Source organism: Hyaena hyaena, unplaced genomic scaffold (genome assembly GCF_003009895.1).
Source record: "Hyaena hyaena isolate Hyena2069 unplaced genomic scaffold, ASM300989v1 scaffold_14, whole genome shotgun sequence".
NCBI classification, from domain to species: domain Eukaryota; kingdom Metazoa; phylum Chordata; class Mammalia; order Carnivora; family Hyaenidae; genus Hyaena; species Hyaena hyaena.
Genome location: NW_024080646.1, coordinates 1363918 through 1371500, shown reverse-complemented (window position 1 = coordinate 1371500; position 7583 = coordinate 1363918). Strand labels below are relative to the sequence as shown.

Genomic DNA, 7583 nt, shown 5'->3' with positions numbered 1-7583 from the left:
CTGGGAGAGCAGAGAGCAAGAGAGGGGCAGAGAGAGAGAAAGAGTCCCAAGCAGGCTCTGTGCTGTCAGCACAGAGCCTGATATGGGGGCTCGAACTCAAGAACTGTGAGATCATGACCCAAGCCGAAATCAAGAGTTGGACACTTAACCAACTGAGCCACCCAGGTGCCCCAGTTTCAGGCACTTTTAATATATTATCTCGTTTAGTCCTCAAAACAACCTATCTAGTCAGAACTTTTGGTTTTATGACATGGGACAAGAAACCCTGGCAGAAAACATCGTATGCACAAAAGAGATTTGCTTCATGACAGAAAAGGGCCGTAGTAAAGCTGGTGGTCAGACTTGACCTCCCTGGGATAACAGCAAGGTTCTTGGGACCCATTTTTCCTTTTCCAATGTCTAAGCTCTACTTTCCTTATACTGGCATTCCTGTGGGATTCAGGTGACTATAGAAGTTCTAGTCCAAGATAATTCTAGGTTCAAGTCTTCCCAGAAAAAAAAGGGAACTCAAACAAAAGCCTCAAAATTGAATCTTGCTAGCCCTTATGGACCAACTACTGCCATTGGGAAGATGCAAGGCACTGAGTGGTCCAGGCCCAAGACATATGCCTCCCCTGGGTGTTAGGAGTGGGCTCCACCTCATGAGGCTCATCCAAAGATGAGAGCTAGGTGGTGTCTACAAAGAAAAATTAGCATATGTTAATAACAAGAAAGGGAGAGGAAGCAATAACTAACAAAAATAACTAATGCCACCCCCCCCACCCTTTTACAGTTCTGACAACTAAGGTTCAAGAGGGTAAACCACTTGGCAAGGTCACAGAAGCCAGCTGTCTCTGATATTACCAATGCTTCTTCATACCTCTCTTCTTCCTTTGCATGGAAGGTTCTTAACCTACTTCCTCAGCTGTTTGGCTGCAGAATTGTGCTCAGTTCAAGTGTGACTCTTTTGGAAGCCTTCTCTCCTTCCCATGCTGATAAACGGCTACTCCCCGGGGCAACTACTTACAGCCATAACTTCTCTCCTTCACCATGAGCCTTGACTTCTCCTTTGCCTTCAACAGAAAACTGTGACTTATTCATCAGTAGACTCTAGCAACCCTGAGCTGTGCTCAATAAGTTTGTTGAATAAAATTGAAGTAACACGGTGGTTTAAGGTCATGAAACCCATATAAGACAGATTATCTGCTCCTTTCTATAGACATGGAAACCTGAGGCTCTGGGGAGTGATGTGTATCTTCCCTTCTCATAGTGTCTTGAGTGACACTAGGTCACCAAGGGCTGGTGCTGGGCTGGATAACTTGGTTAAAAGAGGCTAAGAGTGAAGTGAGTTTGAACCTAGGTTTTAAAGAAAGTTGGGGGTTAAAAGAGGAACAAGACAGGAAAATAGGATGCTTGGGAACATGTGGACATAAACCAAGCAAAGAGAGATCTAGACAATTCCCACAAAACAGAAGAGCTGTTCACATTTCCAAGATTTATATTTACTGGCTGTTGGGTGGAATTGGTCTGAAAATGTTGAGGCTAGGACTCAAGCGGAGGTCATCTCCCTCTAAGTCAAATGCTGTTAACATTGTGTTTTATGGTATAAAGCTCTTAGTCTCCTCAATCCATTTCGTGAGTTGTTGATGTCATTCCCACCCAACATTTAATAACTACCCTTGTGTAGCTCAAATTTGGAAGGTATCAAGAATATTTACTGAAATAATCTACCTCCATTTTTATGTTAGGAGGAAAAGGGCAGGGGAAGAAGAAAAGAATTAGGGGGTATATGGCTTCAAATACCATGGCTAACAGGGGTCGCCTTGTGTTCTCTGAAATTCAGCAGGGCAACCCACCACTGCCTAGTCTCACCAGGTACAGAGACTCCTAGTTCTGAAAGAACGGCTGAAGGACCAGCTGCCCAGGTCAGGGGCAATGTTCTTTCCAAAAGCCACTGATGCAATGGACAAGAAAACTGCCTTCCAAGAAGCGCAAGCTATGGAGAGAGATGAACTTGTGCCTCCTGGGATATGGTAAAAATGATTCACGAGAAGGAAAACCTGAGTAAATATGACACAATGACACTATTTGGGCCTACTAACCATGTGACTTGGAGGACTTTTCTATGATTCTTGTTTTCAGAGAACTACTTTAAAACCTTACACTGGCCACGGCAGACCTGCTACTGTTAGCTAGACTGATTAATGCTACATCTGTTCTAACACAAATAGCCAACAGGCATATTATTTCCACATTCCTAAAGTTGGTGAATAGCAGTGGAATTAATTCTTGAGTAACTATGAAAACATGCTCTGCCCCTATCTGTATCCCATCATAGTTTTTTCTTACAGATGATACACAAACAGAGCTTCCATTTGTAGGCTGTGATTTTGAAAACTGGAACTAAAAGATTTTGGAGTTTCCATTGTATAAATGCTACAAAAACTGTGAAATTCACCAAAACTGTGATCCTGTATTTGATTTATATAAGCTCCTAATAACAACTATAACAAAATCGCTTCTTGGCCTTTTGGCTAAGATCAAGTGTAGGATCTGTTCTTATCAGTTTAGTAACAACTATAACAAAGTATTTGTTAACGTTTGTTTCTCTTCGTGATGTTTACTTCTAAGAATAGGTTCTCCATCCAAGTCTAACCCAACTGGGAGAGACTTGTGTTATATATAATGCATAATAGGTATGTATGTGTGTGTGTGTGTGTGTGTGTGTGTGTGTGTGTGTGTATATACACACATATATATATTATGTATACCTATATAGACAAACATACCTGTTAAGTATTACATTTCATTAGTTACTGTAGTGTAGAATTGAACACTATTCAAATAGTAAGAAAAGAAAAATATCACCAGAATCCTAGCCCTTCAGAAAATATAAAAATGAATTAATTTTAGTTCTTGCCCCCAGGAAGTTTATAATCTAGTGGGAGGATAAGAAAGAAAGCTCCAAGAAAATACAATGTGGATTCAAAAGAAAAGGATGGGTTGAGAGAAAGAGATTGATGCATTTGAGGTTCCTGAAACATCTTAACAGGAATATATCAAGGCAGCAAAGGGGAATAGAAAGCTGCTCAGTGGTGGACATCTCAGAAGGCAGGAAAGTATGGGACACTCCCACCCGACTGCCCTGGTTCCAAACACTAATCTGTAAGAACTGCATGACCTCTTTTTTCTGGGGGGAAAAATCAATTATTAAAACTGCACCACAGATTCTTAAAATTCTGTTTTGTTTTAATCATCACAGCTGTTGATCACCAATCAGTAAGCAAATTCTTGATGTTATGTGGGCTTAACAACCAAAAGAATCTGAATAGTCAAGCTAATTTAATGGCTAATGTGAATATGCTGAATCTTCTTTTCAGGATTTATTTTGTTATTTGTCAGTTGACCCCGAGTTGCAGGCTTTGACAATGAATAGACCATGTGTAAGAAGAGCTCAAAATTAGAACTTGCCCCTCAGTCCATGTAATGGACATGGTATTTATACAAGGCTACTGCCTCAACTTTACCAACAGATGATCCAGCAACCACTCCCCTGAGAATTACCTGGAATGTCTATTTACTTGTGAAGTTCCATCACTCAGTGTTCACCTTTCCCTTCCCACTGATACATCTTTCCTTTGGAAATGTGCAGAGAAAAAGCAAGCATAATATAATACATATGGTAATGACCCAGCAGAACTAACTGTAAGCAAGGAAAGGGGTTTCATCTAGTACAAGAGATAGAAGGGCTTTACACTTGAACTCAGACATGATCAAGTGATTACCCTTTATATCTCTCCGTGTTGCCCTGCCTGTAAAATGGGGCTAATTCAACTCACCTAGGTAACTCAGAGACATGATGGGAAGATTAATTATTCGGGATTCATTGAGTGCTTTCAATATGAAAAGCACGATGTATGTCACAAACAGAGGGCTGCTGACTTCAGGGGAGACAATAAACAGCAGGCACAGATGAACTTTTAAAAAACAAAGGCCCTATTCTCATGTAAATACTCAATAATAAAAGCTATAGAAAGAAAGCCACAGGAAATATAAAATATAAACAGAATATTTTCCATGAGGAGTCAGCAGATTTTATCAAGTTAATAAATTATTACAATAGAGTACATAAAATCAAACTCCTGCAGAATCAGACCAGAGAATATAACGTGTGGCTGTGGGGATTATCTGGTGGGAAAGATCTCATTGATTTTTGTAGAGCATTGGATCTGGGAGATTTTTAAATTAGGCAAGGATGATGACCCAGTTTGGATGGGAAAAGCTTAGAGGTTCCCAAGGAAGAATACAGCCCAAGAAGAAATCTCCGGAGGTATTTATTTATAACTTTTCAGACCTGCTTGGCATGAAGAGCATTCTGAAAACGGAATGCAAAAAGTAAACATTTAAAGAACTTTGGTATCATTTCTCATTGTTGTGACCCTAACAAAAACTGTAAAAGAACAGGCAAAGTTTATTTAGAATTAAATAGGGATTTGAGGAAAATAAAATTGAGTTTGCTTTTTTATATTTATTAGTTTCTGAGGAAAAAAAAAGTTGGGTGAATTTTCTCTTGGGCTGTGGCTCGACTAAGAAATCCTCGTACAAAATAAAGATCGTAAGATCGTAAGCATCAAATTCAAAACATACTAGAGATAAGTGTACCAAACTTAAAAATCAATGGAAACGTTATAGGAACACTAAGAATATTTTTTTAAAAAAAATTGTATACCAGTTAGCTATTGCCAAATAGTGCTACATAACAACCATAAAAACTAGTGGCATAAACAATAAGCCCTTGTTCCTATGGTCCTATGAATCGTTTGGTGTGGTTCTGCCTCACATAAGTCCCTGAATTTGCTTGTGTCTCATATCTTCCTTGAACCAGTCACTAGCCAGGGCATGCTCACCTCATGGTTCTAGACTCAAAACTAAAACTTCCATTCTGTTAGCCAGTGCAAGGAATACTGACAAGCCCAAAGCCAAAGAGCAGTGAACTCACTCCATCCGTGTCATGAGGATCCAGCAAGGATGTGAACCCAAGGAAGGGTGAAGAGTAAGCCCAAGAATTCCAATTGCATTTTGTTCCAAACTTACGTATCAAAAAAAGTCTTGAAAAACGGTCCATAAAGAGATCAAGATGGACCTGAGATACAGAAACACAAGCTTTCAACAAAACCTTTGTTATATGATGTTTTTCATTATTATGTATTTCATTATTACATATTTCATTTCATCATTTCCTTTCCATCTATGTGCATATTTTCATAATATGCAGATGCATATATTATGCATATGATAATCCTAATGGCTGACATTAATCTATTCTCTTCTTACTGATAAAATAATCTAAGAAATTTTTCTTTTTAAAGAGTGTTTTATAAATGGCCCTGTAATATGGAGAGCTTAGCTTTGAGAAGAATTCTCCACATACCCAAAGGTTCTGATTGTGTCATTTCTGCATATCACAAATAAACTCTTTAGGTGTTTTGTTTTGTTTTGTTTTGTTTTTTTAAAGTAGGCTTCTTGGCGGGGCTTTAACTCATGACCCAGGTATCAAGACCTTAGTTGAGTTCAGGAGTCTGACGCTTAATGGGCTGAGCCTCCCACGCGTGCCCCACAAGTAAATTCACATCTTCCCTGAACCAGTCAGCGAGCCAGGGCTAGCTCTTAAAAGGCATTCTACCAAGTTACCATCTCTAACCATAGAGGTGAATTCCATCTCCATGAATTTTGGGTAGAGTCTGAAACTAACTCAGCAGTCCCAGGATTTCTATAGCGTCTTCACTGACTCAATTTTATAATAGAACCTCAGCAACGTTTACTACTAAACATACTTTTGAACTCAACTACCCAGAGAGTATTTTCCATCTGCAGTATCAGCTGTCCTGGTGGAAGTTTATCTTTTACCACTACGATTATTAAAAACAGCTTCTTAAAACATAACCTTAACCGAGGAGCTTCTGGCGTGAAGGCTGGCGGTCCGGGGAATCTATCTGTTGTTCCAACAATGTTTGTCCAGAACAGGCCCAGGGACGCCCCTCCTATCAGCCCCCGGCCACTCTCTACCCTGTATTCCGGTCGCAAGCTTCTGAGCCATCTCCTCCGCCACCCTCTGCCTCTGGGACCAGCCAACACACTGTTTTGAGCTTATCTCCTTATTACAGATGAATGATGAGCTCCCAGATTCCTCAGAATCACTCCACCGCGGTGGAGGCTGCCGCCAACCACCCGGTCGACATGCATCTGGAGGTCTCCTGCACCTACCTCTCTCTCGCGGCTTCTATTTCAGCCAGAAATTGAGCCGAGGCCCTGAGCCACTTCCTTCGCCTGTTGGCTGAGAGCGCGAGGGAGCTGCGTGTCTCTTGAAAAGGCAAAACCAGCGCGGCGGCGACGCCATGAAAGACACGCTGGTTCTGGAGAAGAACCGGAACCAGGCCCGTCTGGGTCTGCGTGCTTGGGTTCTGCCCACGCAGACCCGCATCTTCCTGGAGTTCCACTTCCTGACTTCCTGGATGAGGAAGTGAAACTCACCAGGAAGATGGTGACCTCCTCCTCCACAGGCTGGCCACCCCGCGCTGGGCTGCTCAAGCTTGGAAAAGCTCACCCTCAAGCACAACTAGGAACCCCTGGAGCCCAGCAGCCCTGGAGGGGGCCCTCTGGCATCCCGCTTTTGCAGGGCTTGTGACTGAGCCTCTCCCTGCAGCCACTAGGCAGCTTTATAACCACCTTCGAGCCCTCTTCCAAGCCATAAACTATATGGAAACAATAAAGCTTTTTGTAGTGAATATATTTATACTAATATTTATTTATATTTATATCTTACATACATATAAAACTAACCAATCATATAGAAATATTGATAATGTTCTGTGTTGGTAAAGAATTAAGCCCTCTTCTACACTGGCAGTAAATTTATGCAAATTTTTGGAAGGCAGTCTGGTGATGTGTATCAGGTAGTTAACTGATAACATTAACCATAATACCATTTGGCCCAATAATCCCGCTTCTAGGCATTGATCTAAAGTAATTAAGTACCAAAAAAAAAAGTATGTTCGCTGTTCTATTGTTTATAATAATAAAAAAGAAGAACCCGGGGCGCCTGGGTGGCTTAGCCGGTTAAGCGTCCGACTTTCGCTTAGGTCATGATCTCGCAGTTCGTGGGTTCGAGCCCCGCGTCGGGCTCTGTGCTGACTGCCAGCTCAGAGCCTGGAGCCTATTTCAGAGTCTGCGTCTCCCTCTCTCTCTGACCCTCCCCTGCTCATCCTGTCTCTCTCTCTCTCTCTCCTAGAAATAAATAAAAATGTTTTTTTTTTAAAAAAGAACCCACCTAAATTCTCATCAATGGGGAATTTGTTCAAAAATCAGGGAATATTAGGTAGCTATGAAAAAAAGCAACACTAATCATATTAAAACACCCAAGATATATTTTGACTGAAAAGTACTAGGTTAAAGACCAGAATATCGTGTATAATATATTATATATAAATATAAATGCCATATGTGTTTATGTTGCATGAAAAGCTATATACCAAATTGTTAAGGATTATCTCTAGGAAGAAAGAGTTTTCTTGGTAGAATGAGGGGATGAATAAATTTGATTTTTC

General features: G+C 40.9%; 1 pseudogene; it reads left to right on the top strand.

The window, feature by feature from the left end:
• The first annotated feature begins 2493 nt into the window (after positions 1–2493).
• LOC120221230 lies at positions 2494–2640 on the top strand (annotated as a pseudogene).
• The last annotated feature ends 4943 nt before the right edge of the window (positions 2641–7583 follow it).